The sequence below is a fragment of the Peromyscus maniculatus genome, chromosome 6 (genome assembly GCF_049852395.1).
Source record: "Peromyscus maniculatus bairdii isolate BWxNUB_F1_BW_parent chromosome 6, HU_Pman_BW_mat_3.1, whole genome shotgun sequence".
Taxonomy (NCBI): Eukaryota; Metazoa; Chordata; class Mammalia; order Rodentia; family Cricetidae; genus Peromyscus; species Peromyscus maniculatus.
Window position 1 is genome coordinate 94,877,666 of NC_134857.1, and position 14,799 is coordinate 94,892,464.

The window sequence follows — 14,799 nt, forward strand, 5'->3', positions numbered from 1 at the left end:
TGCCACACTCTGTCTATGGCTTTAATAGCTCTGACCCCCGGGCAACTTTATTTATTAACATACAATCAAAATCACATTTCAGTACAATTAGAATACCACCACATACATGTATCATACATATATATGAAACGAATGAGTAGTTGACATGCACTAAAATGACCAAATGAATTACTTATTTTCAAGCTAATAATAGATGCTCTAGAACCAAGACATATAGCTCTCAACACATATATAGGTCTTCATGTGTTTAAATTCTGGTAGGAATATCCCGTAGTAAAAATATGAAAAAATATGAAAATTATGTTCTCATTATGTCAACAACTCTGAAAAAAAATTTAAATCGTCATGATAAAGAGGTCTTGGAGTCTTCCAGGGATAGACTTCAATAATGTTTAGAGAGATACACTCTGAAAACCATCCATTGTAAAGTCATTCAAAGAATGGACTGTCACCCTGAGATATAAGGAAGGTACATGACTTCTTCCTTCTTGTCTCTACAGCTCTGTCAAACAATATTTGTAATACTTCTCGTTTGGAGTTTTCATCTTGGAGTTAAAGATCTCACATCAGAGATCACAGAATCCTCTGAAAATATATACCAAGCTTAATGTTCATCTGTGGTTGTATAGTCATTCTGGTAGCTTTAAATTTTCATCAGATTCTCAAGGAAAGACATGATCCAAAAGGCTACTACTTTGCTAGTACAAACTCCTTCAATCCCAGATTCATCAAATATCTGTATATTAAGCACTGATTAAGTGCTTATTACTAAGCTATCTATGATCATTCTTTCAGGCTTTAGGAATCTGAATCATCTCTCTATTAAAAACAAATCAACATTGTAATGTTGCCATTGAGTTATTTTCTTCATAAAGACTCAGTATAAAACTAGACAGGAATTTTGTTGTATTTGAGCTAAATCCAACTATGCTTCTGTGATCCAGTCTTTGGGTCAGATTCTTGCCAAATTTGGTGACTCAAGAATTTGTATTAAAAAGCCTATCCTACATCTCTGTGACAATATTTTCTTACAATTCCAAAACAGCCTTTTGGCAAGAGAGTTCAACCCTGATTGAAATTGAACAGATGCAGTGAGCTCAGTCAGATTTAAATACAAAATATTTTTCTCAATTAGCTGCTGAAGCAATAAAAACAGCAAAAGGAAAGGTTTGAATATTCACCGTGGATTAGAAACTATTTTCATTGACAGAAAATTTTCAGAAAACTTCAAAAAGAAATAACATGTTTGATGAACACTATACTTGCATAAAAATGAAAAAAATGAAATGACATTTAAAAGTAACAGTACAATAAAAACAAAGCAGAGCACTGAAGCATATTAGATTTGCTTTGTGTTTTCTTTCCCAAAAGACTTGAAAAGATATACCCATTAGCTTTTATTCCAGTATAGTCAAAAATAAGTATTTCCTTCCTTTCTTTACTTTGCCTATTTGAATTTTAGAGAGGGTTCCACCATATAACTCAAGGTGCCTATAACTTGTGATCTCACAACTACCTCAGCTCTGAATACTACAGAAAAATAATATTCTTAGATTCCCTTTCTCTGTATCTTTAACTCTCTTAGAAGTTATTCTTAGTAGATAAATTTTATATCAAAATTGAATTTTTTATAGAAAGATAAAATGTAATTATGTCAATCATTGCTGGTTCCAGATATTATTTTGAATAATTGCTTTCCTTTTTTTTTGGGGGGGGGTTATCCACTACTTTCAAATCTCATTGAGTCAACCCCATAGCTGACTACACAACCCTCAAATCTATATATCCACACTGAGTCATGTACTTTGAGGAATGTGTCTTTTGTTTGCTAACCTTTATTCTTCCCCTCTATTTTCAGTTTTACTCATCTGTTTGGCTAATAACCAGTTGCATCTACTGAAGTGGACACTTGTTCTATCTATGACCTTGAAGTACCACCCTGGCTAGCTCAGTCAGTAGAACATGGGAATCTTAATTCCAGGGTCATGTGTTTGTGTCCCATGTTTGGTGCCAGATATTGCTGAATAATCCACAGATATTGATAAAGGAATTATTTATTTAGAAATTATTCTGGGGAGAACACCCACTTGACTCCATGCCCTCTTTTTTTCTTTATCTCTCTTTAGAAAACAAACAAATAAACAAAAAAAAGGAAATAGTATAATAAAAAAGAAAAAACACAAAACACACACACACACACACACACACACACACACACACACACACACACAAACCCCAGATCCATAAAAACACAAAATCAGAAGTAATAATACTAGCCATTTTTAAAGTAAAATTGCAGCTTGCTCTACGCTCAGCTTTTGCTTCCCTGTTTCCCATTTTTCCCTCTGTGAGGAAGATCTTCTTTGTTTTCAGAAGAACAGACAGAACTTTATAAAGGGTGTCTTGTGCTACCGAACCAAGAGAAGAAGCCTCGTTGGCCAGTTGCATTTCATGGCCTCCTTTCAAAGGCTGCTGCTTAAAAAAACCCAGTGGTCACTGGGCAGTCAATCATTCCAAAGTGGAGCACCTTCCAATGCCTTATAAGAGAAATCATAAAGGACATCCTTTCTATATTTAAAAAAAAAAAACCTATTGAAAAAGTTAGAATACTTGTTCAAAAACTAAATCTAATGCCATGTCTTTGACAACATTTCTATTTTCTGTAAGCAACAGTATCTGATGCCATCAATAGTCTTCAAATGCTGTCCTTTCAAGCTGGAGTTTGCAAGCGATTCCATTCCTGTGGCCCTGTCATGAAAGGAGAGGTAAACTTAATTTGACAGAGATAATAAATCACAAACACTCTTCCCAACTCCAATGAAAGCAACCTTATTCTTAAACACTTTTTAAAAGTTTCTATTTTAAGCCCTTATTCCCAAGAAGCACTTTGTTGTTTAAAACAAAGTATGGAAACCACTTAACTATATGGTCCCCAAGGTTTCTTGCAGCTCTGACTTTCAAGTGCTGAGTATTTCTAAAAGATCAATAAAGGTTGTTCATGAACTGGGATTCCGGTGCTTGTGTAGCTCAGCCTGTAGGGAAAACACCAGAGGCCAGAAAGAAATGAAAGGGAAAGTATGCTTACACTGTTTCCAAAAGTTTCCAATCCGTTTCTAAGGAGCAACTTCTGTTATGTTAAAACAAAGACAAACATTTTAAATTATTCTACTATTTACCTAAAATGTACCTGTGGATCTTCTCCCCCTAACTCAGAAATTTAAGTTTCCCTTTGGGGCTCTGTGGTTAAGAATACTCGATGCTTCATGGAACTGGATTAGGCCCTCTGCATGGGCGAGACAGTTGTGTAGCTTGGTCTGTCTGAGGGACCCCTGACAGTGGGAATAGGATCTATCCCAGGTGCACAAACTGGCTTTTTGGAGCCCATTGCCTATGGTGGGGACACCTTTCACAGCCTTGATGCAGAGGGAGGGGCTTGGACCTGCCTCAGCTGAACGTGCTTTGCTGACTCCCCATGGGAGGCCACACTTTTTCAGAGAAGGAGATGGGGGGTGGACTGGGGGCGAAAGTTGGGGGGTAGGGAGCAGGAGAAGGGGTGAGGGAGGTATCTGTGGTTGGTATGTGGAAAAAATAAAAAATTTATTAATAATAAATAAATAAATAAAAATAATATTTTAAAAAGAATACTTGATGCTCTTTAGACCACCAAGGTTTGATTCCCAGCACTCACAAGACATTCATACATGACTCCAGTTCTTGTTTCAGGGGACCAAACTGCTCTGGTCTCTGTTGGCACCAGGCACATACATGGTACACATACTCACTTACACAGAGGCAAAACATCATGAACGTACAATAAAACAAAATAAAGACTTCCATCTTACATAGCATTTATGAAGTCAACTTCTCTTATCATTTCAATTATTATCGGATGTCTAAGAAATCCATTTACATCTCCAGCTTTGGAACTACTGTCTATCTAAGTGATGCCTCATACAAATGCTCATGTAAATTAAAGGCAGCTTATCTAGAGAGGAACTGATGTCTCTTCTACTAGATTCCCTAGGGGATAAAGTTCTAATCCTCTTCAGAGTTGATGTAGTTCTTCAGCAGCCTGAGCACACATAAAGTCAGTTTCATTGTCCCCCAAAGATCCTTTCCACCTGTGGCATACCATTCACATCTTTGTCTATTTGATCACACTGTGCTTATGTCCTAAAGGGAAGTTTTGGTTTTGCTACTTATAGAGAGCTTTAGGAACTGTCCCCTTAACTATGTAGTTTGCTCCTTCTTTGTGTCTGTGGAGTCACATTACCTTGTAACTTCCTTCCTTCACAGTATTGTTACAATAACTATTTGTTTATTATCTCTCTTCCACCCTGCACCATGAGTTTCCTATTGTTGAAAGTAACATCCACATTAGCATATTATTATTCCCTAGTAAACTAAAGATTCTGTATGTTGCTCCCTTGACCAGGCAAACCACATTTCACCCAAAATACCAGCATTCAAAAGTGAGGTACAACAGGAGTCAGACAGACTTATAAGGAATCAATGAGTTTGTCTCTGCTGGAGTCCAGAGTGATTTGGGTGAACTGATGTCAACAAAGGACCAGTTCACAAGAGCATAAAACAGACACAAAATCCTTGTCCCTTCCCTGCACAGTTCAAATTATTAACACTCCAAATTACTGTGAGCTGTTTTGTTAGACCAAAATCTATCAGAGGTGACTAATGGTGCTATAAAATCTTATGACATAAACTGCATGTTTAAACTGATACTTCACCCTATAGTTTCACAAAGGGTATGTTGATCTGAAGGAATAATACAATGCCCTTATGTATTAAGAAACAAAAAGTAAATCTCCTTTACAGAATCCCCAAATAGAGTTTTTGTTACCATATCAATAACTTTGATGCTGATATTTCTGTTTGGAGCTTCTAACTTTCCCACAGTTTTCTTGGACCTGACTTTGAATAGACCCAGTACAAACATTCTGAAATCTTAATAATGCAGTGTCACCAAAACAAGGGGGAATTCCCAAAAATAGTTGAGATCAGAATGATTAAATAGGAAGTGAAGAAACCTAACATGACAAAGTTAAGCTTTCAAATAAGGATTTAAAAATAAGATGTCCTAGTTATTATACACTGTCAGTGGCTAGCTGAAAGAACCCATTCCTTTGGTCAGAATATATTTATGGCTGTGGTCAGAAAATGCCAATAATTACCCAACAACCTAACTTTTAGTTTATTATGAAAACACAATGAGTAATTAAACTTTTCTGAGTTTTGCAGTTGCTGATGAGTGACTATGTGTGTTGTGATTTTGGTAGGGCAAGATGTAGTCATGCCCACTGGTGAGAAACATGTTTCTCGTTCTTCAGTATCTAACATATAGCCTTTTTTTTCTTGACTAGGCACTTTGACAAAAGGCCATTCAACTAAATTTGACAATGGGACTTAGTTCTACACCCCTGAATCTGATGATTTTGGATAGTTTTCATACTGCTAAGTGGTACAGCTGAATGCACCATCCTATCATAGATCACAGCTGCCTTACAATTTTTAATTGTCCTTAATGCAGTGTTTTTCCATAACAAATATCTATGGGATTAACTCAGTATATAAATGAAGGCATGAGGTAATCCACTGTTGACAAAATATACTTATCTTAAAGTCAGAACTTAATACCCAATGTTTATTGCCCCCTTCAAATTCTATATGGCTTAGATAGTCTCAATTTATGCCCACAATAGGTTTGAATATTTGTTCAAACGAGGTGATCCCATAGCAAAAGAAAATAAATGGCAAATGTTATTCCATATGTCAAATGGCTGAGCTCTTTTACCTGGGAAAGAATAACAATGGGGCATTATGCTCATCGTAATGCTTGCCACAAGCACTGCCACTCCCTGGCTAGTATTGATACCAATGGCAGCAGCACTGAGCTAATGACAGGAGGAAAGCACATCGCATCTACTTTCTCTTCTGTTGTCATCATAATTATTTCTTTACGCAGATAGCAGAGATTAGTGTTTTCAAAACCCTGGCTGAACTTTTCTTCCTTTCCCATAATTGTGCCTGTGGAACCATAACAGGAGGATAAACCACTGAGAGACTGATTTGCCTCCCCTCTAATCAGGACTAGCATGAGTATTTCCTGACATTTCTTTTCTCCCCCTTGTCAGAATTTTAGTGCTCTACTTTTATCGCCAGGCTGTTTAGCCCTTCTGTTCTTATGGCTAGCAGGCAATTGGAAATTCCTTATTTTTCCCTGAGAGAGATAAAGATTCACAATATAGAGTCAGCGTTTCCCTAAAAATCATCCACATCTGTTGCAGTAATAAGTAACTCTCCTTTAGAGCGTTCCCCAGGCAATCTGCAGAGCAATGCCTACACCCAATGCTTCAGCCAGGAAAATAAAACAAATGCCTTGCAGGAGTGATGGAATGATGGAAAGTACCAGAGCACAGTTGGGTGGAAAGTGCATAAAGTCTGCAGTGCCGTAAACAACATTGGCTTTGAGTCTGATTAAGTGAGATGGATTGGGCCATTTGCCCACAGTCCTACTGCATTTCAGTATCATTTTCTCTAAATGCCACAAAAGTGCCATAGCTTTCAAAGAATATAGGAAAAGTGAGGTCCTGCAGGTTATCTTCTATCCTAAATACTATGTTCCCTTTATTGACTTCTTAAATTCTTATGAAATATCAAGTCTTCAATATGTGTTGACATTGAGAAAGCCTCCCTTTTTTGTTTTTTTGTTTTTTCTATTACTTGACTCAGAACCACAGAAGTTGTAAAATCTCATTTTACCCACAACCTACAGACAGCCAAGTGGCCAGACCATGAAATGTAACATTCTGGAGAGCTTTGGTGAGTTGAAGTCCATAGCAGGGAGAGAAATGTTTTTCCCTTTCTGGTCCTTAACAGAACACTGTGTTGAGATGGTTTCACTCTTACGGAACACAATCTACAAACTGGCTGGCACCAAGTCCCTCAGTTGTCAAAATCTATGAGTCTCTCTGACTGAGATGCAGATTTTTGTAAGCATGAAAAAAAAAAAAACCAACAACAATAACACAACAAAACAGAATTCACAGGTCTTTACAGGTTTATTAACCAAAGCTTCTCCTTAATGGCAAGAATCAACATGAGATCCTGGATGCTAAAAAATAGTTTTCTCTACTCTTCTCTGTGTCTCATGTTAAAAGGAGGCAAGAAGACTCTGTATGTTCCTGGCAGGGATGTTTGTCTCTGCATGCCCAGCTTGCACAGGCTGAGGTCATCTGGTTTAACTTAATTCACTCCAACACCCTATGGTTCCACTTCCAGACTTCTGACCCTACAAGAAAGGCTCTAGAGGAAAAAACTGATCATCAATATGTCCTATCCTCCTAAACACAGTTCTCAGGGTTTTTCACTACTTACACTAACTGAAACCTCTGTGTAGTACTAGATCTAAAACATAATTTACTAGAGAGCAGTTTGGCAGACATTTGCTCACTGTTTTATGAAAAGAAAAGAGGACAGAGAATGCTAAAGCAACAAGGCCCTCTAAATCAACATCACAAAGCTCATATGAACTCATAGAGAATGAAGTAGCATGTACAGGTCTACACCAGGTCATCTGTGTATATAATATGACTTTCAGTCTAGTGTTTTTTGTGGGATTCCTGAGTGTGCAAATGAATGGGCCTCTAATTCTTGTGGTTCTCTTGAGCCTTTTTCCCTCTTTTTGTCTTGTACAAATCTAGTGAGATAGTTTTGTTTTGTCTTATATTTTATTTATTATATGTTATTATTATCCCTTAGAAGACTGTTCCCCAATGAGAGTCAGAAAAGGAGTAGATCCAGATGGGAGAAGAGGTAGGGAGGAACCAAGAGGAGTAGAGGGAGGGAAAACTTTTAACAAGATACAATGAAACGTTTAGCAGGACACCTCAAAGAGAAACTCTATGCCCTCTTCTCTCCCGATGTAAGTAGCCAGCTTCTCCCCATTATCCATGTCCTGATTAGGCTGGTCTATGTTTTGCAATTGGTAAACCAATATTGACACATCATCATCAACCAAAGTTATGTTAACAGTGGTTTCACTTTTGGTGTTGAACACTCTACAAAGGTGGGCAAGCGTGCAATGGCATGCATCCATCACTATACTACCTTAGAGAGAAATGTCACCGCCATGTAAATGTCCTTGCTCCTTTCCTTTTCCCAGACCTGGCTTACACAGTGGCTATAGTTCTGTTTTCTACATCAAATAGTTGGAATAGAGTGGTATCTAACCTTTCACCTTGGATCCCTTCACTTAGTAATATGCATTTAAAGCCCCTGCACTTCTTATGGTTTATTTAATAGTTCATTTCATTTCAGTGCTGAAGGATAGTCCCTTACCTAAATGTACCTGTGTCTTTATCTGTTTATCTATCCTCTCACTCACTAAAGTATGTTGCACTCGATATCCAGTTTTCCAATTATAGACAAAGTTCTGTAAACTTGTGTTCAGATATTTTTGCATGTGGGCATATGTTTTCAGTTCCTTCAAATTAACAGCAAGGAGCAAAATTGCTGAACTCTTTGATGAGAATGTTGAGATTTGTGAGAAACTGACACGGTGCATCCTGAATTCCCACCAGAACTGGGTTAGAGTTCCGATGTTCCGAATCCTCACCAGCATGGCTTGTAGTCAGTGTTCTGAATTTGGGCCAGTGTATTAATTTGATAATGACTCATTGTTGTTTCTGGTTTTCTGTTTGGTTCTGAAATTACTATATAGCCCTAGCTGTCATCAAAGTCACCGTACAGGTGAGGTAGGCCTCAAATTTGGAGCATCCCTCATACCTCTGCTTCCTTGTCTTCATTGTTGCTTCAATTTGATTTCTCTAGTGAAGATATGGATCATGTTTATACGCTTGCTTACCATACATACCTTCTTGCTTACCATACATACCTTGCTTGCTTACCATACATACCTTCTTTGGTGATGTGCCTCTTCAAAATCTCTGGATCACTTTTAATTTGTTTACTAATGTTTCTAATGTTAGTTTTTGACATTTCTTTGTATATTTGGATTGGATCCTTTGTCTGATATGCCCTACACAAATATTTATTTTCAGACTTAGAGTGATTTTTTTTCATTATATTGGTTCTTTTTCGTTATCTTGACAATGTCATACACAATGCAGAAAAATGTTTATTTGTTGAACTCTAGCTCACTAATGATTTCCTTGTTGAATTATGCCTTTGCTATTAAACCAAATATCATTGCCAATCCCAAAGTCATATTGATTTCCTCCTAGATTTTCTTCTGGGAGTTTTGTAGTTCTGCATTTCACTTTTGGATCTATAATCCACTGAGAGTTCAGGTTGGTGAAGCAGGAAAGCCTGCGGTTACATTAATTTTCCCATGTGATGGCCAGCTGTCTCAGTCCAACTAACTTGTTGAAAGCCCCTGCTATTTCATAGCACTGCCTTGCTCCTTTGTCAAAAAGTAGCTAACAATATTTACATATTTTGCTGGTTTTGTTCATTCTGTTCTCAAGAGGCCCTCACCATGAATCCTGATTTCTTTGCTCCACTCTGAGGATTACAGCAGCATTGTTTTTACAATTTTTAAGGAGATTGTAGAGAGCAATTGGAGCTTAGACTCTTTGCTGAGTCCCAGGGAAACCTGACTCTCCCTGAATGATGCAAAATCCCTTTCAGAAAATAACTGTTTTCTCTCCAAATTGCCCTATAACACATGAGTCTAGAGATGTGTCTCAGTCCCCTTGGCTAATTCACCATTTCCCAAAGTCTGTTGACTGAAAAACAACACCAATTCATTCATTCCCACAGTCAGACATCCCTATTCATTCCACTTCTTTTTTTTTTTTTTTTTTTTTTTTTTTTTTTTTTTTTTTTTTTTTTTTTTTTTTTTTGGTTTTTTTATTATTATTATTATTATTATTATTATTATTTTACAACACCATTCAGTTCAACATAATAGCCACAGAATCCCCTGTTCTCCCCCTCTCGCCCACCCCTCCCCCCAGCCCACCCCCCATTCCCACCTCCTCCAGATCAAGGTCTCCCCCGAGGACCGGGGTTGACCTGGTAGACTCAGTCCAGGCAGGTCCATTCCCCCCTCCCAGACCGAGCCAAGTGTCCCTGCATAAGTCCCAGGATTCAAACAGCCAACTCATGCAACGAGCCCAGGACCTGGCACCAATGCACAGCTGCCTCCCAAACAGATCAAGCCAACTGACTGTCTCACCCGTTCAGGTGGCCTGATCCAGTTGGGGGCCCCTCAGCCTTTGGTTCATAGATCCTGTGCTTCCATTCATTTGGTTATTTATCCCGGTGCTTTATCCAACCTTGGCTTCAACAATTCTCGCTCATATAAATCCCCTTCATACTCACTAATTAGACTCCCAGTGCTCCACCAGGGGCCCAGCCGTGGATGTCTGCCTTCAGATTCCTCAGTCCTTGGATGGGGTTTATGGCATCACTATTTGGGTGTCTGGCCATTCCATCACCAGAGTAGGTAAATAAATTGTGGCACATATACACAATGGAATACTACTCAGCAGAGAAAAACAACGACATCACACGGTTTGCAGGCAAATGGATGGATCTAGAAAAAATCATCCTGAGTGAGGTAACCCAGACTCAGAAAGACAAATATGGTATGTACTCACTCATAGGAAGATGCTAGATGTGGAACAAGGATGACTAGACTGCTACTCACATCACCAGTGAGGCTACCTGGAAAACGGGACCCCAAAAAAGACACGGAGAAATGGACAAGATCTACATGAATAGCCTGGTCATGAGTGGGAACAATGAAGGGCGACAGTCGAGGGAAAGAGTGGGAGATCCTAGCTGGATCAAGAAAAGAGAGGGAGAACAAGGAATAGGAGACCATGGTAAATGAAGACCACATGGGAAGGTGAGAAGGGGAGGAAGCAGAGAGCTAGGGAGGCCCACGGAGATCCACAAAGATACCCCCTCAAAAGACTGCTGGCAATGGTCGCGAGACGGCAGGAACTGACCTACTCTGGTGATGGAATGGCCAGACACCCAAATAGTGATGCCATAAACCCCATCCAAGGACTGAGGAATCATTCCACTTCTATAAAGAATCATTTGTACCATCCTTCAAGAACTCTAGACTGACAGCTGTGGAGCCTGCATGGGCCCTCTGCATGTGGCAGACAGTTTTATAGCTTGGTCTGTTTGAGGGGCCCCTGGCAATGGGACCAGGATCTCTCTCTGGTGCATGATCTGGCCTTTTTTGAGCCCATTCCCCATGGTGGGAGGCCTTGCTCAGCCTTGACAGGGGTAGGGTAGGGCTTTGTTCTTCCTCATATGCACCAGGCTTTGTTGACCCCCCAAGGGAGGCCTTATCCTTTTGGAGGAGTAGATGACAACAGGGGTGTGTGTGTGTGTGTGTGTGTGTGTGTGTGTGTGTGTGTGTGTATGTGTGTCTGTGTCTGTGTGTGTGTGTAGAGGTGTGGTTGGTATGTAAAATAAAATAATTTTTTAATGAATCATTTGTAGACCCATAGCTATCCCTGTTTCATAAACAGAAATTTACAATCTGTCTCATCATCTCTGTCCTCAAAATTAATGTAGATTATAATCTACTATTGGGGCTCATTGATTTCTGTACCTCATGCTTCTCAGCAACTATCTTGGCTTCTTTGTATAAGACTCCTGGAGGATCATTCTTTGGATTGAATTATTTTGTATAATTTATGATATTTTTAATTATGTATCTTTGTGTTCATGTATGTGTGTATGTCTGGAAGATAGGGAGAGTGAGAAGAAAAGGAGGGAGAGAGAGAGAAAGAGAGAGAGAGAGAGAGAGAGAGAGAGAGAGAGAGAGAGAGAGAGAGAGATGTGTGTAGAAGTACAGAGCTCTCAGGGGACTGAGGAAGGTATCAGATCTCCTGGGGTTACCTGACATAGGTGCTAATAATTGAATTAGTTGAATGTGGATGCTTTGCAAGAGCAATATACGCTCTTCACTGTGAGCCATTTCTCCAGACCATGGTAGGAGCTATAACTTTTTCTTCTCAGAGACATGTTAACCTCCTTGCTGGCTACTGAAAACTTTCCAGAGTACACCTATCTTCTTTAATGGCACTGGGAAATGTTGTTGTTATTTATGTTTATTTCTTTTGTTTATATTTTAACAAAAAACAAACCAGGCATTTTACCAGGAAATATTATCATAGAATTAAATCAGTGAGCCGGGCGGTGGTGGCGCACGCCTTTAATCCCAGCACTCGGGAGGCAGAGCCAGGTGGATCTCCGTGAGTTCGAGGCCAGCCTGGGCTACCAAGTGAGCTCCAGGAAAGGCGCAAAGCTACACAGAGAAACCCTGTCTCGAAAAAAAAAAAAAAAAAAAAAAAAAAAAAGAATTAAATCAGTGATCATAGAATTAAATCAGTTATGTGGTAATGATATAAGAAAACTCAATATTTCTGATACAGATTATAAGCTAAATACCATTGCTTTTGTCTGTAAGTATTTGTATTTTTATATGACTTGAAGCAACTAAATCTTTTTGCACAGGTTAAATTATTTATTGTTACCAAATAATTAGATTATGACCCAATTAATTGTAAAGAGCTTTGACCTGTTGCCCCATGTATCGTACAACATGAGGAAGGATTTCTTAGGTAATTAGTCACTTTTCCAATTAACATAAATGTGTTTCAATCATCATATTGCATACAGGATAAGGAGAAATGACTTCAATAATTGTACTTTGCATTTCTATAGCAACTTTCATTTGAGAACTTCAAAGCACTAATTTAATTAAACCTCATTGAATGTTCCCCATGAAGTAGGTGTTATTATTTCCACTTGACAAAGACATAAATGAAGTCACAGAAAGATTAACTCACTTGCCTTTGGCCACAGAGTGAGTAGGGGAGGTCAAAATAAACCCTACAATCTCAGAGAGACAAACTCTATATTTTGGACCAACAGCCTCTTCTGACTGTTCCCTTTCTTGATGTCACATGAATTTGATGGTGACCTGGATTTGGAACGATGGGTATTTTAGTTCTTTATAAACTGAGAGAGTTTGGAATGTAGATTATTCAAAGGCACTTTCTGGATTTCACTCTTTTGTATCATTTTTCTGGTATGACATTCATTTGGGACAAATTCTTGGTGATATTTTCTACCATTTTTATTTAAACACTTTTTATCAACGTGTTCTCTCATTTTTGTAGACTTGCATAGCCTAATCCCAGAAAGAAAGGCTGTTTGCTTTTAATTAAGGGATGAATTGTACATCAAAGTTTCATGGGAAATTTTCAGAATATCTACCTAATCTTTTCTTAATGAAATGGATCTGATGGCTGCTCTGTTTGCATTAGTCACAGTACATGTTGTACATGAATCTGAGAAGTGTACTGAGCAAACAAAGTTAAAATATACCAACAAGTGTTCTTTATCCACGGTCTGAATATTTGGAGCTTTTTCAAGGGCAGAACATCCATTGCTATATTAATTTACTATGTAAAATCATGTACATTTAAAGCAATTTCTTGCCTTTGCATTTCAGTCTTGCAACAAAGGAGTCTTTGCAGTCTTTTTATAAAATACTACTCAGAAATATCCATCAAATCTCGACTATTAATATAATATTCTGTTGAAACTGAGACCAACAGGTGTAGCTGGAGTTTTCTCCAGTCCTGACTGGGCCCACAACCACTCAGACCCAAATAAACACACAGATGCTTATATTAATTAAAACTGTTTGGCCTAATGGCTCAGGCTTCTTGTTAACTAGATCTTACACTTACACTAACCCATAATTCTTATTTATGTTTAGCCATGTGGCTTGGTACCTTTTCCCAGTTCTGCCTTTACATCTTGTTTCCTCTGTGTCTGGCTGGCGACTCCTGATTCAGCCTTCCTGTTCCCAGAATTCTCCTCTCTCTTTGTCCCACCTATACTTCCTGCCTGGCTACTGGCCAATCAGCACTTTATTTATTAAGCAATCAGAGCAACACATTCACAGCATATAGAGCAATATCCACAGCAAACAGGAGCAACACACAATTAGGATGTATTACTTCTTACCCTTAGGCAGTTTATCAGTAAACTTGGGTTGATATATGATGACAACATCAAATATGCAGCTTCGAGAACAGATGTTAATTTTCTCATTCTAGACACAGGACATCGAAAATCAACATGCTAGAGTGTTTGTGGCTTGAGATGTCTCTCTCTCTCTCTCTCTCTCTCTCTCTCTCTCTCTCTCTCTCTCCAGTGTCTCTTTTCCTATTTGAAAAGATGTGCCTGGATTCTCTTCTTCATTCAATAAGGACATCAATTCCATTGGAGTAGGGTTCTGTGCTTGTGATCTTTCCTCTGAAATCTGTATCTCAGAGCACTACCACATTTGGAGTTAGAGCTTCAACATACAAATTTGGAGGAATAAGTTTTGAGTTTATAACAATCAGTTTCTGTATTAATCAAGCAAGATAAAAGGTCCATTGCAATTTCCAAGACCCCACTGATGTAGGATCTGCTGAGGAAGCACATAAATTACTATTCCAAAGCAGGCATACTTTTAACTTAAAAAAATAAACAACAACAAAAAAAAAACTATTTCTTTAAAAAGGGGTTAATTTCTATGATTTCTTGCCAAGTTACTATTCAAGTTACTATTTTCAATCTACTATACCACATCCCATTTGCCTACATGATTTGCATTCTTGGTCAAAGAAACTTCTCATTTGAAACCTATTCAACTTTGAACATATTCCAAACATGGGCACATTTCAACTTTTAAAGGGAATTAATGCAACCTTACAATGACTCCATTGGTAT